Source organism: Engystomops pustulosus, chromosome 4 (genome assembly GCF_040894005.1).
Source record: "Engystomops pustulosus chromosome 4, aEngPut4.maternal, whole genome shotgun sequence".
In the NCBI taxonomy this organism is placed as follows: Eukaryota; Metazoa; Chordata; class Amphibia; order Anura; family Leptodactylidae; genus Engystomops; species Engystomops pustulosus.
The window spans coordinates 168,150,867-168,169,764 of record NC_092414.1 but is presented as its reverse complement, the minus strand read 5'-3'; positions in this window follow the sequence as shown (position 1 = coordinate 168,169,764).

Below are 18,898 nucleotides of genomic sequence, written 5' to 3'. Positions count from 1 at the left end.
CCAAAATTATTTATCTGTAAACTATCCTTTTTCATACACAATAATGCACATTATTCACAACAAACAGCATCTGTAGATATTTCGTATGAGTTATCCATGCTGAGTTCCTATGTGCAAGTGAACCTAAAAAATGTGATGCAGTTTTGATGCCAAAGGACGACCACAGCAAATATTGATTTGATTTAGGTGTATCTTTTGTTCATTCACTTACAATTTTAATTGACAAAATAGCAAAGTGACCATTTATGGGGTTTCTAAACTTAGAGCTTTAAGATTACAGCTGATTTGAAAAAAAAGGAAAAGTTGGTGTCTTCTAATTGTGGTACTTGAAATTTTAAATTCATGTTACAAAGGTTCTGAACCTCGGATCTCTATGGAGACAAGGGTCCTGATTAATGAGTGAACTGGTCTTGTAATCACTTACATTTTCCAGAAACGAGAGGAAATTGAATAAAAAAATTGCATTGCTTGTACCAAATTTCATGATTTTACCCAGTGTTTTTCCAGGCTCATTGCTCATACATCATTGATTGGGTTGCTAAATTTTAAGGCTAACAGTTATCATTCTTCTTAAAGGGGTATTCCCACAAAGACCAGATTCTTAAATATACGCAGGATTAACATTAACACATTTTCTAATTCACTAATATTACAAAGATAACAAAGATACAGCATTTCACAGATATAATTCCAACCTGTCTCTATCAGTCCTGGTTTATAAAATTCTGGTTCTCCCAGGATCCGACCATAAATCTCTTATATTTATATAGTCGGACAGATTTTTCTCATGAATTGCTTTTCCTTTCTGCTTGATTATTGTGATCTCTGCCCATCCCCTTTCATTACAAGATGAGCTCACACATAGAGACACACAGATACTTTCTGCCAGGAAGCAGCACACACAGACTTACTCTACAAGCTACACTCAAGATCATTATACCAGCGGAAGGAGGCACAGCAGAGCTGACTGTGTGTGTTATGACTGGTTAGCAGAGTGTCATTGTGTGTTATATCCATCTCATCATCTCTTTTTCTATGTTTCAGATACTTGTAGAGTGTTCAGAGGCTAAATGAAAGTGTAGATAAAACTCGACCCTGATAATCTAAGCACATTGTCAGCTCACAGCATTTAATATCACTATAGGGATCATGTAGTGTCTGCTTAGAGAATCCCTGCCAGCACTCTGGAATTTTACAATCACCACCTCTGAATGATAGAGGCTAAAACAGCAATAAAACTGAGTAAAGTTGTTAAGTAAGGGGGTTAAAAATGATCTTTATTGTATAAACATCACTAGAGGGTTATAGTTTGAGAGCTTTCTTTCATGGGCAAACCCATTTAATACAAGGGGAGCAGAAGGATAGACAGTAGAGCTATCCTGATCAACAGTATTCCTAAATAGTGGGCACAATGGAGGTCTGAGCACTCTGCTTCTCCATCTCATCTGCTGCAGAACAGCTGTGTGTGCTCATACCAGGACTGAAACTCACAGAGAAAAGGAGGGAATGCCTGAATGAATGAAAGATGGATGGTTGTCTTTCAATCTGACACCAAGCTTCAGATACCATTATTTGCCACTTCATTGTACATTCCGCTGCCGGAAATTGAAATTCAAGCTGCTAAAGACTTCCATATAGTGAATGTTTTATGCTATACTGGAGGTGGCTTCTGCCTTTCAGACCCATTCGGTCCTCAGGAAAATTAATTTACATAGGAAGATGAATAAGGAGTATTCTCATTGCATGAAATTACATTGTAGAGAAATCTAATTTATCTAATTTGTGTTGTAATTCAAAATAATAATAATAGAAAATGAATGGTTGTCATAGCAACCCACATCTGGAAGCAAGGCTGTAGGTCTTTTTGATATCTGAAACAGCAGTATGACATGAAAATATACAGATCTGTATTAATGTAAGGTCAGTATATCAATGTGACCATCATTAAAGTAAGAAAAAAAAAGTATACTAACAGTCCCCAACTTAAGGACACTCAACTTATAGACGACCCCTACTTACAGACGGACCTCTCTGCCCCCTGTGACCTCAGGTGAAGCTCCCTGGATGTTACTTTAGTCCCAGGCTGCGATGATCATCTGTAAGGTGTCTGTAATGAAGTTTTATTGATAATCCTTGTTCCCATGACAGCACAAAATTTTGATAATTCAAATGTCGCAAGGACAAAAAAATATTTTATCAGGAGTTACAATTAAAAAATATACATCTCCTGAATACTAAACAAATGCAACTTAAAGGTGTATTCTCATTTCAGCAAATTACGGTTATTTTTACATGACAAAAATTATACATTTTTCCAATATACTTCCTGTATCAATTCCTCATGGTTTTCTACATCTCTGCTTGCTGTCATTCTATAGAAAGCTTTCATGATTACTTCCTGTGGTCAGAAATCTGACCCTGGTCACACAGGTGCACAGCTCGTTAGTATCACAGAGAGTAATCAGAGCCGTGTGATATAACAAGCTGTGCACCTGTGGGACCATGGTCAGATTTCTGCCCACTGGAAGTAAACAGAAAAGAAGTTTCCTATAGAACCACAGCAAGCAGAGATTTAGAAAACCATGCAGAATTGATACAAAAAGTAAAAACTTGTATAACTTTCACTATACAAACAATAACACTTATTTCCTGAAATGAGAATACCCCTTTAAGTATAAACCTAAAGAACCCATCTTGTACGTTACTCAGGGACTGCCTGTAAGTTGTAAGCTTAGACATTAAGCTTAGACATTAAGCTTAAGACATTTAAATTGGTCCTTATATTTTGATCTGGGTTTCCTGTGACTTGGCTGTATAGTTGGACACACTTTTACCATGTCATGGGTATATTACCCCTCCTCACCTCACTTCCCTTCTTTCTTTGCTTTATTTTATGTGCATCCTTTTAACAGTGTGTTTTAATGTATTGTGTGACCAACATCATGTTATTAATGAAAATTTGGGATTTAGGGGAAACAATTCTATATAACATAGCAATCAATGTTATTTAGGTGTAAAAAGATATTTAGACCCTTCTTGAAGCTCTCTGCTGTCCCTGCTGTGACCATCGCCTGAGGCAGGCTATTCCACAGATTGACAGTTCTCATAGTAAAAAAGCCCCGTCTCCTCTGGTGATTAAACCTTGACTTCTCCAAACAGAGACAGTGCCCTCTCGTCTTTTAATTTGATTTAATCTGAAACAACTTACCACCATATTTTTTGCATGGACCATTCATATAATTAAATAAATTAATCAGTCGTCTCTTTTCCAGACTAAATAAATCTAGTTGTTTTAATCTCTCCTCATAACTGAGATCCTCCATACCCCTTATAATTTTTGTCGCTCTACGTTGAACCCTCTCCAGCTCCAGGGCATCCTTTTTTTGGACCGGTGCCCAGAACTGGACAGCATATTCCAGGTGAGTCCTAACCAATGCCTTGTACAGTGGTAATATTACATCCTTATCCCAAGAGTCCATATCACTTTTGATACATGACAAGATCCTCCTTACTTTAGAGGCAGCTGATTGACATTGCATGCTGTTATTCAATTTATGATCAGCTACTACCCCCAGGTCCTTCTCAACAAGGGACTCTCCCAGATTTACTCCCCCAAGGACATATTTTGCGTTTGGATTATTAGCCCCCAGATGCATAACCTTACATTTATCCACATTAAACCTCATTTGCCAAGTGCCAACATTCAGTATGTCCGAGTTACCCTGCAGCCTATGAACATCCTCGATAGACTGTATTACACTACATAGCTTGGTGTCATCTGCAAAAATAGACACAGTGCTATTAATTCCTAACTCTATATCATTAATAAATATATTAAATAGTAGTGGACCAAGCACAGAACCCTGGGGTACACCACTCATAACTGGTGACCATTCTGAGTAGGAATCATTGCCCACAACTCTCTGGATACGATCCTTCAGCCAGTTCTCAATCCAATTGCAAATTATTTCTGCCAAACCAATAGCCCTAATTTTACCCATCAGGCATCTATGAGGGACAGTGTCAAATGCCTTTGCAGAGTCCAAGAACACAATATCCACAGCTGCTCCTCCATCTAGGCATCTGCTCACCTCCTCATAAAAGCAGATCAGGTTAGTTTGACAACTTCTATTCTTAGTAAACCCATGCTGGCTGTCACTTATTATACTATTTGATGTCACATATTCCAGTATATAGTCCTTTACTAACCGTTCCAATATTTTCCCCACAATGGAAGTTAAGCTTACAGGCCTGTAATTGCCTGGCGAAGTTCTAGAGCCCTTTTTATATATTGGCACTACATTTGCCTTGCGCCAGTCACTTGGCACCACACCAGACATTATGGAATCCCTGAAGATTTTAAACACCGGTACAGCAATAACAGAACTGAGTTCTTTAAGAACTCTGGGGTGTAACCCATCTGGTCCAGGGTAGTAGCCAGTCTAGTATATTACAGGATGCATAACCCGCACTGGCACACCCACGTCAGAATTTCTTTCTTCTATTGTATAAACTGAGCTAAAAAACCTATTAAGTACCTCCACCTTCTCTTGGTCTCCAGTCACCGATGCCCCATTTTCACAATAAAGGGGTCCAACCTGTTCTGATCAATTTTTTTTTTTGCATTGATATACTTAAAAAATTTCTTGTTTGTTTGGTAAAATATTAAATGGGGTCTAACAGCTTGAATCCCATCCCCGCTTCCCTACCGTCTGACATGTATCCCCTATCCTGAATGTAGGGGATAAATGTACTTAAAGGAAAATTCTGCAAAATCTTGTTGTTTAATGATCTTTAGTGTCTTGGGATCCAGGCCACTTTTAGCAGAAACAAATTCCTTATGAGATCAATGGACATGTGTCCTTCCTTGTCTGTTACCAAGCTCTAGAGTGCAGACAACCAAAAGGGACTGTTAATCAGGGCAAAATGAGCAAATATTGTAAATCCCTCATTCCGTAGGCTATGTGTGCAATCCTTCCACTGATCCCATCTAATTTACAGTTCTTGGTGCTCAAAATTCTCATTACGTGTGACCTTAATTAATGATCAGGAAACATTCAGTTAGACAATTGATCGATGCTTCATTACAGCTTTGTAACCTACCAATCAATGGCTCCTGAGGTCCAAAAAAATAAAAAGAACCATTTTGAAAGTAAGAAGGTGAGCTAAGGTAAGGTTGTATAACATTTACAATGTTCAACTTAAATTACTTTTACAAAGCTACACTTGACCTTTTGAGAATGATCATAGTATCGGGCTCAGGGGACAACAAGTTAAACAAGAAAATAGAGCATATTCAGAGACCTCTCCAGAAAATAGAACACAAACAGTGATTTATTATTGCAGTGAAAGAGAGTTTGGCTTCCGTCCTGTAATAATTTAAGATTAGAGCTTCTGGAACCAGCTGGTTTATTTATAACAGACACGTTGCTTACTTTTGTGTGTAAATGTTAAGCGTGTGTCACAGTTCAGGCCAGTTTTGTATCTCTATGGCCAGGGAATCGAACAAGACTTGAAAAAATGCATGCATATTTCATGGAAACTTTATTGTACAACGTGAGAAAAAAAAGCTATTTCAATAAATAGTCAGGGGCAAGGGCCAAAAAAGTTTACTAGAATGATTCTACTCTAAATGTCATATCTGGCTGTTTGTAGGAGAAAAATCTCTAGTAACAAAACAAAGGAAAAAGTTTATTCCCTTAGATGCCAACCATGTAATAGTGCACTCAATCGAGAAAAGGGAAACAAGATGATCTAATATTTATCTAAGAGATTTAGATGAAACTCCCGATCTAACTCCCAAATTATTTTTTGTAAATGCTGTCGTTAAAAGTACTTGTCAGCTGTAGGAATGTTCTTCTATTCAAGTCAATGGGATTCCATGCTTATCATAGTAGAGAAGGCTGAAAAAACATAGGCCCATCAAGTCTAACCTGTAATCCAACCAATATTAACACCTGAAACGATTAGTCATTTGTACCTGATAGGTATTGAAGGGAACCTGTCGTCAGGTAGGTCATTTTTACATGATGTCAGGTTTCAATAACCTCAATCAAGTTGATTTCAAATATGCCTTTGTTGTGCACCTAAAGAATTCCACTGCTTTTTAATAATTTCTTTAATATTACCCCACTCCCTGTCGGCAGTTAATGAGAGGGGATGGGTGGTCAGTTCAAATGGCACCCAAGTAGTCTCTCTACTTAGAGCCATAATCAATTCTTATTTAAATGACCCCCTTCCTCTAGGTCTCACTGACGTGCCAGGTAATATAAAGAGGCAACTGGAACCTGTCAACATTTAAAAATAATCTTCGTGATGACATGTTCCCTTTAATCAGACTTATATCCTTGTCATGCAGGTAGGCCCATATAATACATTTAGGAGTTGCCTGTGCCACGTTTGTGTTGCCTGCGACCATTTTGTAGGACAACTGCACTAGGCAGCATGCGTCACAAATTAAGGGGCGTTCCGGTGCTCAGTTAGATTGTGCACCAAATTTATCATGCAAAGTCTGACAGAACCTGTGAACTCGCGCAAAGCACAACCCAGATTAAAGTTGGTGCACTCTATCGGAGCACTGCAGGGGGCACCAGATTCATGAAAAACTCCTCAGCTCTCCGCCCCCACCTTTGTACAGCTCCTCCCTCCCCCACTGATGTCAGCTCACCAGGCTTTGGCCTATGTGTAGGAGCAGGGGGAGGAGCTGTACAGGAGCACAAAGGTGGGGGCTGAGAGTTGAGGAGTGAGTAACACAGACAAGTCACATGTTGTCTTTTGAAAGGCATCCAAACCAAAGCCCAACCCCTGTGATTTTGTCAGTGTGCAATGTACAATTATATTGTAATGCAAATGCTTAGAGAAAGTAGAAAGGCATATTTGCACTGCAGGTGTGATGGGCTTCTGCAACCTGTCTTTAACTCTCTAGATCAAGATAACATGTTCCCATCACCTGATATCTTTGCTCTCATCCAGGTCCCTCTTGAACATGAACCATCAGCCAACTTGAGTAGAATTATTTTTCCATTGGGTTAACGACCACACAAAGTTCCATCAAAATTGTTTCTTCATGGAAAACTAGTCTACTGGAGAGATTGTACTGTTCACTCCATGTGTGGTAGACCAACAAGATCAGCAAGGATCAGGCCTTCTACAAAATCCCATCCAGCTCATGGGAAAGCACAGATTTTTTTTTAAACATATTTAATTTAAATGTTAAAGTAAAAGAAAAACAGAAACACTATAATTCTAACTGCGGATTTAAAATTATTGTAAATATTTCAATGGTGAATTTTTTTATAAGCTATAAAACTATTTCAAACTTCTCACTAATGCTAAATGGTTAAGTGCTTAAACCTGGTCACTTTTACGGATTGGGGATAATGCATTCTTAATCATCATGAGATGAAACATCTCAGAAAGTTGTGAACCCTGTTGATAATTTTATGTAAAAGCACATGTAATAGCATACTACTGCTAGCCTAGAACATTGAAGTTATGTTTGTATCTACTAAAATATTCAAAAGCATGAGGAGCTGTTTAATAGGACTATATTGAAGCCATTAGTTCTCCTGAAGCGCACTTGGTACTTATTTAGAAAAGCTAGCAACATAGCGTTCATATATAAATTATTTTACTAATGTTTAAACATATTTGCATGCACAACTTTAGTTTGAAAATAGTTTTTTTATCAATATTCTACATCTGCAAAACCTGGATCAAGGGTGTAGGTTATTCCTACAAGATTCCTTCCCTACATAATTGGTAAAATTAAATATTTTACATATGCAGACAGTCCCCTACTTAAGAACATCTGACTTACAGACGACCCCTAGTTACAAATGGACTTCTGGATGTCGATAATTTACTGTACTTTAGTCCAGGGCTACAATAAACAGGTATAATAATTATCAAAGGTGTCTGTAATGAAGCTTTATTGTTAATCCTGGTTCATATGACAATCCAAGATTTTTAAAATCCAATTGTCACAGAGACCAAAAAAATTTCTTGCCGGGGTTACAATTATAAAATATATAGTTCCGACTTACATACAAATTCAAATTGTGATCATCACAATCGACAAGCATTTGCGCTCAACTCTATAAATCTTCTTCTACATTTAGATAGAGATCCAACACTCAGACCCTTGCAACTCCTCACGTTTTCCTGTAATATTGGGAGAGGAGCTGACCCCTTTGAGTTGTTAAAATTGAGTTTAAAGGACATCTACCACCAGGATGAAAACCTTATACAAATGAGCCAAAGGGGCTCCAGGCTCCATTAACACCTATGGAGCCTGGAGCCCCTCAGGCTCATTTGCATACAGTCATTCATACTAATGGTAGATGCCCTTCGAGAAAAAAGTTGCTCAAATGGCTGCTTTGAGATATATTGATAGGGATTTGTCATTGGGAATCTCTAGCTGTCATGCAAGTAGTCAATTCTCAATATGGGGTCAGGAAGGAGGTTTGCTCTTAGTTTGTTGGACCTGATGGTCTTGTGTCTCTTTTTTAGCTGTAACTGTGTGAGTCTCCTGTATACATTCAATACATTCTGCAATAATGTATGTCTAGACCATAATAAATGGATGCTAAAGGAACACTAACTTTCTCATCTTTTGATATCTGTACTACTATGTGGAAACCAAAGCCTATTAATATCGGCATAATGCTGCAAAAGCTCAATTCCATTTAACAATTGGCAATTGAGAAACTTGACCAGATTTTTCAAGTCTTAGCAGTGACAGGATTAATATTAGACATTGTAAGATAAAAAGCCCATAGTTATTTCTTGAACTTTTGAAATAAATTGATGTAATGAAATGGAACAATATACATATAAGAAACTTGGCCCGTTTGATGATCTGCATGAAAAGATTCCTGGACTTGGCCTGGTAGTTGGCTTTTCAAAGACAGCTGAAAGATCCAAGAAGATGGCAGGAGATTAGATTGTGCAGTGTTAATGACAGGAGCAGTCATCTATGACAGTGCACGAATTGGATAAAATTGTTAAGACTCCTAATTATTGCTTTGTGTTACTTTCCCCTATTACAGTTAGCCAATTCGAGCTGGCTTCAGGGCTAGTTCTGTTGGAGTGCGGAATAAAATCAGCCAAGTTGCTTATTGTAGCCTAGGAAAAATAAATGAGTAGGTTAATATAGAACAGAAAATCAATTATGAACTTTCACTCAGACGGAAAAAAAAGAACAGACTAATGTCCACCCCCAATTAACTCTCTCTGTATGGAGGATGCTAATTTAAGAATCAAGCCTATGAATATTTGCAACTGAGGTCAACACTTGGATCTAAAGTGATACGTCCGTCATAATTAAGTAGAAATAGGAATTCCAAAGGCCTTTATTTGATCAATAATTTACATCATATGCTTAGAAGAACAACACTCACCCAGGGTGCAATAACAAGAGTCATTAGGCCGCGAGGCTTGATTTATTTTAATGAAATAACACAAAGAGTAAATTATTGTACAGCAGAAGTTGAACATTTCCCTCACATACTTGACGTGAACATGTCATGTCAGGTGCTATCAGGTTATTCTATGACTTGTACATGGAAATTGTAACAATTCTTGTCCCTGTGCTAGTGGGGGGAAACTAGCTGTTATGTTGTCTCCTGTATCCTGCACTCGTATAAGAGGAGATCCTGTTCTGGCATATACTGAGCATTGTAGAAATGAATCCAGCACATTGGTAAAAAAACAAGGAAGCATCAATCTTCTTTTGTTTGGGTCTTTGGATCCAGTTGGCATCCTTCTTCTCTTTTTTCTATATGCAGCATGTAAAATGAACCCTAAGAGAGATAAAATTCAATCTTGTCTCTGAGTATGTCTTTTCTACTCTTATAATATTGTATATACATTAATACTAATGTATGTAAAGTTAGTTATAGGTACAGTACCAATTCCTTCATATGTTCACCTTTTACACTGTTAATTGGTCCTTAGTGAGAAACTTAGTAAATGGATTCAATTATCTAGCATTTTCCTTCATATACATCAGGTTATGTTCAAAACTCTGATGTTTGCTGACAGATCCCTACTTATCCATGATTCTATGTTTCAAAGAACCAGTTGCTCTTCTCTAGCTTAGGTTTGACATAAGGCAAAATAAAATATTACTTTTTGTGAGTATAACTAAAAGTATAACAATTTTGATCACGACTGTTACTCCCCAGTGGTTCATTATTCAGTAGTGTTCTGCCAGTAGAGAGCCCCTATTACCATGTAGTCATTCATTACATTGTTTAAACATACAGTTTACCCCTGTAGTGGGATTAAGTAGACCCTGCTGTGTATTAGCAAGAGGGTATATATAGTATATAAGCAGGCCCGGCGCCAGCACCTGGCTAACCCCGGCAAGTGCTGGGGCCCAAGGATGCTGGAGGGGCCCACCCGGGCCCCTGTCTCAATTTTACTTGTGTTGCTTTAAGACTCTGGTACAAATGATCACCTTCCAGGTTGTGTACTTTTCTGCCTGTATGCTGCGCTCGTCGGGAGTGCAGCATAGAAGCAGAATCCTTTCTCTTTCCTTTCCTCTTTCCCCCGAATCGGCGCTTTGCACAGTATGGGGTAGCTCTGAAGCCGGCTCACATAATGATGTCATCGGATCACGTGTACTGGCATGGTGGGCGCATGCCAAAGAAAGTAGGGGGAGCAGTGTAGCTGGAGGGGTAAGGGTGACAGTGCAGCTGAAGGGGTGGCAGTGTGGGGTGAGAGGGGCAGTGTACCTGGGGGGGGGCAGTGTAGCTGGAGGGGTAGGGGGGCAGTGTGGCTACATTGGGAGGGGGGCAGTGTGGCTACAGGTGGAGGGGGGCAGTGTGGCTATGTAGGGGGGAGACGGTGTGGCTACTGGGTGGGACCCACTAAGGCTCAGTCGCCCAGGGGCCTACTAAAACCTAGAGCAGGCCCTGTATATAAGCTTATAATACAAATAAACTAATATAACAAAAACATTAATTTGCATTCATATGAAAGGATATGTACCGTTAATATGAAATCTATCTTAGTGTTCAGCCTGAATTAAAGAATTGTGCACACAAAGTCGTTGATTGTTCCAAGAATAATGAGATCCTGTACATAAGAGTCTTAGTTTATGGGTACAAAGAAAAAGTTCCCCCTTGCCAAGAAATTTCAGATGCAACGTAAGTGCACAAATTGTTAATGGTATCTTGCTGAATATAACAGAATATTCTCCTATAGGAGCAATTTTTAGTTCCGCTATAATTTTCCTCTAAGACGCAATAAAATAGCTGTTATTGTATCCTGTATATAAAAATCACTTCACATGAAAATTACAACACACAGACCCAAGAGCCCTCAAGTTTGCTCTCAATCCTATACTTTGTAATTTAGTTTCAGTGTAACTTATTTATAGGACACAATGAATGTTGTGTTTAAGATTTATTTAAGTGCATTGGATATCTTGTACATGAGAAGTGGAAAAGTAACATAGTAGTGAGATCTCAGACGAATTCATTGGTTGGCATTGTCTACTATGAATGGAAAAATTGCTGGAGGTATGACAACTAAACTGGCTGTGTTATCTTACTACGCTGTTGTTATTACTCATTACTTTTCATTATTATTATGTATATTGCTTAGTAAGCACTGACTGATCGATTTACAGCTGTTAGTCATTGGCAGGATGTTACAATCATGAGGGTCTTCAAGACAAGTGATGCATCATAACTAGCATGACTTGCATAGACCTTCTATCTATTTCGTCATAGGTAAATGCTTGCTCGCCATTTAATTGGCCTATTTTTATGTTTCTTCCTGCTAAACATACTTTCACTCTAAAATGTATTGATGGAAGGATGGACAGAAGGTCACAAAAGGTGTCTGATTAGATAAGTAATAGGGATTGGGTTTGGGACAACAGCAAGTCTCCTACCAGTGCAGACTGGAATAGGATTTGTGATAAAGGGTGTAAAGGGTTAAAACAGCTAATAAAATTGGAACATATGAGTTCTATAATGTAATGAACATAAAAGTGCTAGCCCTAACATACACTGGACTACTCAATTATTCATAGTATATTGGCAGCTTTTGGTATGTAGATTTTAAGACACAAAATATATAATGTGGGAATCGATACAGTAAAATATTCTCTGCAGAACAAACACTTCCCCAGATTTGCTTTTTAAGTCAGGTCTAAGAAAGGATTCATGGAGTGGGAGACGCTCCCAGGATCACACTGATATGACAGGAATTGTCTGCTAATAAATGTGTTCTGGAATGAGATCTATGAAAAGATCCATGATACGTTACGGTACATATCACTCTCCCTTTTAACCCCTTAAGGGCACAGCGCTTTTTGGTTTTTGCATTTCCATTTTTCACTCCCCATTTTCAAAATTCCATAACTTTTTCATTTTACAGCATTCAGAGCATTATAAAGGCCTGATTTTGTGTAACAAACTGCACTTTATAGTGACAGTATTTAATATCCCCTACTGTGTAAATAAATACAGTGAAATTGTCAAAAAATACATTTTTCAGGGCAAGGGACGAGTTTGGCGATTGTTGCTGGCACAGATCCATTTAAATATTTAGACTTGTGCCAGTACTCATCTGCTAGCAACACTGGTCCCTGCTATATTGGGGAGGATCGTGGGTCACTGATGACATCATTGGGAGCAGCGACCACAAAATGGCAGCGCGCAGAGATGCTGACATGTTAGTATCGACACATGGGCAGATGAAGTGGGTTAATAGCCGCTGGCAAAGTTATGGGTGGTCCAAACAGGGAATCAAAATGCAGGTACGGCCTAACTCAGCGGAACCCAAATGTTATCGGGTCAGCTCATTACTAGTTGAGAGCATTGAAACAATGGGCATAATAACACCCACTATTTATGTTTTTTTTTGTGTAATGTGACAATGGAGTTCACGGAAGTTCACTATCCTATCCTGGGTGCAGGTAAGTGTGTGTCAAGCGACACTTTGTTTTAAAAAATATGGTGGTTTTTACCGAATCCGTCGGGTTTTCCAACGGCCACACCCTCCGATTTCCGTTGTATGCATGTCGGAACCGATGCGCCACAATCCGATCGCGTGAGCCAAAAACCCGGGGCAATTCAGGGAAAATCGGCGCAAATCGGTAATATTCGGGTAACCAGATGGAAAAATGCGATTCGGGCCCTTAGTAAATGAACCCCAACATGTATTCTAGAATGTAACTACAATGTTTCTTGGAATAGTAAAGGGAAGCTCATATCAGTGTGATGTAAGGAGATCACATATTTCTAATATAAGATATAATTGAGTAATTCACCCTTATCCAGAGCTTCACTAGTGCAATACAGATGCTATATTTACATATATACCTATCAGTCCCTACAGCCGAAATTTAAAGTAGCAAAAAAAAAGTCCAAGCCTATTGTATATGCTCCAATTGCCAATGTGAAAGGTGTGATATCTCCTCTTTATTATTATACTAAAATCTTTGTGAGAATATCAAAACTATGTAGAGCCCTGCTCTTTCATACATGAGATTATCATTACAATAAAATATTGGACTATGATATGTCAGCGCTCATGGATTATGATGACTCCCCTAACGGTCTTATTCCTGAACTGGTAAATTGCACCCCTCTTTCTAAATAATAGGCCCGAAATGTACTTTATTTCATTCATTACTAAGCCGCACATTGAAGGTTATGCATTGGAGACATCTTAACCCATTTACTGGAAGGACAGAGATAAGCACAGAGCAGTATTGTGACAGAAATAATTCTATTAGTCTGGACATCACCTCATTTTCCTCCACCATGGACCGTCTGCCCTTTAAAACGGTGCCTGGGATGACATTGGCTGCCTTAGCAGGGAACATATCTCCCAGCAGCTATCCTTAAATTTGTACAAATAGCTAATTCCCACGGCAGATGTATTCAAGTCTAAGCTAAAAATAAAATTACTGTATAAATTTAGATTTATTTAATCATTCACTTTCATTGGCCGCATCAGTGCGGCAGACAGTTATGATTCCATGCCTGCTTTTGACAAATAAACACATAAAAGCCGTCTTTCTTCTATTATTTCTAGCAGTCTGAGGTGTAATATAGCAGTATAATAATTCAAAACAATTCTCAAAATTTCCAGATTTTCTGTTATTGTTGGTAATAAGAAAGTTTGGTCACTTACTACTGCCCAATGTTTGTTACCTGCCAAAGCCTATTTTGGACTTGGAACACACAGTCATTTGTTTATTTTCCATTTTTTCCATCTATTGACATCTCTACGCCGGTTTCCTCAACCCATCTAAAAGCTTGTCTTCTGCAAGATAGGTTATATTTCTCCGTAGACATCTTAACCATTTGTTATGTTCAGTATGCAGCCATTTTGTAGCCTAAAGCTCCACCCCATTTTGTAATCTGGCATGCTTTCTATCAGGGGTGCACAACTTGAGTGCCATGATTCGTTCATAAGTCCAATAAAACATGTGCAGTAAGCACACGGTGCATAGGGCCCTCGCTGTACAGCCGGGCAGCTCAAGGACCTGTGATGTTGTCATCATCACATGATCCCCCAGCTTATCCTCCATGAAGCAGCCAGGGAACTGCTGACAGTAAGGGCAGGGGGGGATAGCATGGGGGACTAGATGAGGGCAGGGAGGAACTAGCTATGGGTAGGGGGGCCTGCTGGGGCCAGAGGGGGACTACAGCTGGTGCAGGGGGGGGGGCTGGACCTGGGGCAGAGGAGGGCTAGCTGAGGGCAGGGGGTGCTACATCTGGGGGAAAGGGGAGACTAGACCTGGGGGGAACTACACCTGGGGGAGCTTGCTTTATGAGACCTAGAGGGATTTACTGTATGAGAAGGGGGTAGCAAACATTGAGGGGTGTACTAAGTGAGAAGAGAGACCTGGTGGGAGCAGTATTATAATAGTTATAATCTTGTACATAAGGGGCAGTATTATAGTAGTTATATTCCTGTACATAGGGGGCAGTATTATAGTAGTTATATTCTTGTACATAGGGGGCAGTATTATAGTACTTATATTCCTGAACATAGGGGGCAGTTTATAGTAGTTATATTCTTGTACATAGGGGGCAGTATCATAGTAGTTATATTCTGGTACATAGTGGGCAGTATTATTGTAGTTAAATTGTGGGACATAGGGGGCAGTATTATAGTAGTTGTATTCTTGTACATAGGGGGCAGTACCATAGTAGTTATATTCTTGTACATAGGGGGCAGTATTATAGTAGTTATATTCTTGTACATAGGGGCAGTATTATAGTAGTTATATTCTTGTATATAGGGGCAGTATTATAGTAGTTATATTTTTGTACATAGGGAGCAGCATTATAGTATTGATATTCTTGTACATAGGGGGCAGTATCATTGTAGTTATATTCTTGTACATAGGGGGCAGTATTATAGTAGTTATATTCTTGTACATAGGGGCAGTATTATAGTAGTTATATTCTTGTACATAAGGGGCAGTATTATAGTAGTTATATTCATGCACCTAGGGGGCAGTATTATAGTAGTTATATTCTTGTACATAGGGGGCAGTATTATAGTAGTTATATTCTTGTACATAGGTGCCAGTATTATAGTAGTTATATTCTTGTACATAGGAGCAGTATTATAGTAGTTATATTCTTGTACATAGGAGCAGTATTATAGTAGTTATATTCTTGTACATAGGGGGCAGTATTATAGTAGTTATATTCTTGTACATAGGGGGCAGTATTATAGTAGTTATATTCTTGTACATAGAGAGCAGTATTATAGGAGTTATATTCTTGTACATAGGGGGCAGTATTATAGTAGTTATATTCTTGTACATAGGGGGTAGTATTATAGTAGTTATATTCTTGTACATAGGAGCAGTATTATAGTAGTTATATTCTTGTACATAGGGGGTAGTATTATAGTAGTTATATTCTTGTACATAGGATCAGTATTATGGTAGTTATCGCCATCATATTTTGCAATCATGGGATACATATGGAAATAAAATAAAACATTTCAGAGTAATAAAATGGACAGATGAACAATACCACTGAGGGCCCTGCTCACAAGAACTTACAGAGAAAACCAAGAGAGCAGAGTGTCCTTCAGTCCGATGGAGCGCAGCATCCTAATGAGAAGCTGGTGGTCCACGGTATCAAATGAAGCAGAGAGATCCAGAAGAATGAGAATAGCCACATTTGGATTTTGCAGTCAGGAGATCGGTAGAGACTTCAGAAAGAGCAATGTCAGTGGAATCCATCGAGCAGAAACCAGATTATAGGGGCTAAAGGAGTTAGCAAAGAGATAACAAAAAACAAAACCTCATAATCTCTGCTTTTTTACCTTAAAATTGATGAAGGCCATATTATACTTTTAAAGAAGGACAATATTTGTTTCACCTTTTTAAAATTGATGTATAATTTCTAAAAACATCCATTAGTAATACAATAACTGCATGTCTCTATAATGACAGATGCTATGCACAAGCTTGCTGGCTTTCCTAACTCCTGAAAACAATACGGTACATCCAGCTCGGGAGTAAAAATGATGTCCCTTTGAAGGTTTAATTTCATGCTATGGCATGCGTGATGTATCCTGTCAGCTAAGTTTATAGCAAACAAGCTCCATTAGTCCTTACATTCGTTTTTGATCTTTGTGCCTATATATCTTCTTCTCCCTCCACCAGTCTCTCACACAACACATTCTGATGTCATTTAGGATCTAGGAATATAAGCTTTCTGAGAGGAAGAAAGGGAACATGCAGCATTTATACGAGTAGTGAAAGATGTAACTCAAGTCCTGGTACAACCATTATCCATACATCAATTTAGCACAATTATTAGCCCTCTTTCCATGGCGTTCCCAGCTGCCATCATTCATAATCTAAAGTGGTCTACCAAGGCTTTTTAGGAACATTCAGTAAAGCTTATGAGTTGGAAATGAAATGACAGAAGAAGAGAATTATGGAAGAAATCTATATCTCAATAAGTGTCGAATATATGACATAAACTAAAAGTGACAAACACTGGCGACTCTCACGGCACATTTCGGGCAGTTACAGAATACTTTCACATCCAAGTTCTACTTTGTAGAGTAAACTGTTTCCAGCTTATCTATACAACTTCTACATTTTTATTTTCCTAGGTTGACAGGCTCTTCCAGATATTTCTTGTTTTATTATACACATAACCATAGGTGGGTGATCTTTAAGGTGTCCATTGCCCTTGCAGAGAGGAGAGTTAGTCTTTCAAACCCCTACGGTCCTCCACAAAAACAAAAGTAGCAAATGTTGAAATAACATGTGACCGTTTCTATTTTTTCTCTAACACCAACATAGTGGTGGGATGCAGGTTCTCCTGAACCAATTCAGGAAACCTGGGACATGTACCTTCCATTCCACATATTCCCTTTATGTGCTTTAAACTATACCATCCTCAACTATACCATCCTCAAGGCACCAGTAGAGTTTAAAGATATGGCAGAGTATATGGCAGAGCAATATCTCTACTTTGACAGTGTTCTGAATTAGGGCTAAATCTAGCCCGGGAAGCCTTTTTTTTTAAACAGAGTACTTATTCTTTGTCTCACCTCTAGGCCGTCATGATTTGAAGGGAACCTGCCACCTCTGATCAGCTAAACAAACCCCTGACAGTACCTCAGAGCACACTGTAGAGTCATTGTAATGCTTCTAAATCTGTTACTCTGCATTGCTGTTGTCTGATAAAAACAAATTTTATTCTTCTTGCCCTTGTTCATTTATGTAGTCAAGGAGGCGGGACAGCTTTCCCAGCCACTCAAGTGCACTCCACCTCCTCACGGCTGCTCTTGCTTGAAGCCACAATTTAAAACACTGCCCCAGCTCTATGTCACTATACTCAGTTTCAAACTTTACCACATGCGTAGTCCGCCCATTAGTCTGGCATCAGAGTGCATGACCGCATAGTGCTGGTGTGGAGTGCTAGCCAGCCATGCACTGGCGCATGTGTGGTGCATCTGTAGGGCCGGCAGGTAGAATACTTTATATTGTTACTTTGTACATGTGGGTACAGGTCCATAACTTGCTGTGTAACTCTAACTCGTGTGTATAGTAAGAAATAGCAGAACTGTGAGTACTTAACTTTTGATCCACGTCTGAAGCTCTACAAGGGTTCAGGGAGGCTTTTTAAGGCTTAAAAAGAAACAACCACTTGCCTTTGGTAGTTTTTTTTAGACACAAAATTTTATTATCCCAGAAAAAAAAAGTTTTATAATTATGCTAATTAGATTCTGACGCTACAAGTTCGCTAAATGAAGTTTTGCAGCACTCCTACTTCCCCTAATTATTCACACCTCCTTGCTCCGTTTATCACCTCCCCCACCCGCTGATACCCCTTTCTGAGAGCTTGTCACATCCGCCGGCTCTCGAATGTTTTACTGTCTTCAGTAAAAGAAGCGTTTTCTGCGAAGGGGCCGAAAAGGGGATAAACAGAGCAAGGCAGTGAGAATAATTAGGGAAATTAGGAGCGCCGAATGGCTTCTTTTAGAGAGCCTGAAGTGGCAGAAGCAAATTAACATAATTTTAAAACATTAATATTCATACCAACACTGATGTATCCCTAACTTTTGCTGAAAACTACCAAAGGCAAGTGGTTGATTTCTTTTAACATCTTTCTGCTCTCTGCACTGCTCCAAGCCCCTCCCCTTAGCTATTAGTAAAAGCACTAGGAGGGCTGGTAGACTATCACAGCAGTCACTCAGAGCAGAAGGGAGGGGCTGTGGAAAGTGTAGTGTAAAGAGCAGAAAGCTCTTTAAGTTGTGAGATCTACCCAGAGCCCTGCTGCAGCAACAGACTTAAAGTGTGTTTTAACTTCTTACAATTCTGCTGACACCAACTCCACAAACAAAAGTATGATTACACATATCTAGCTAGTATTAGGTACTCCCA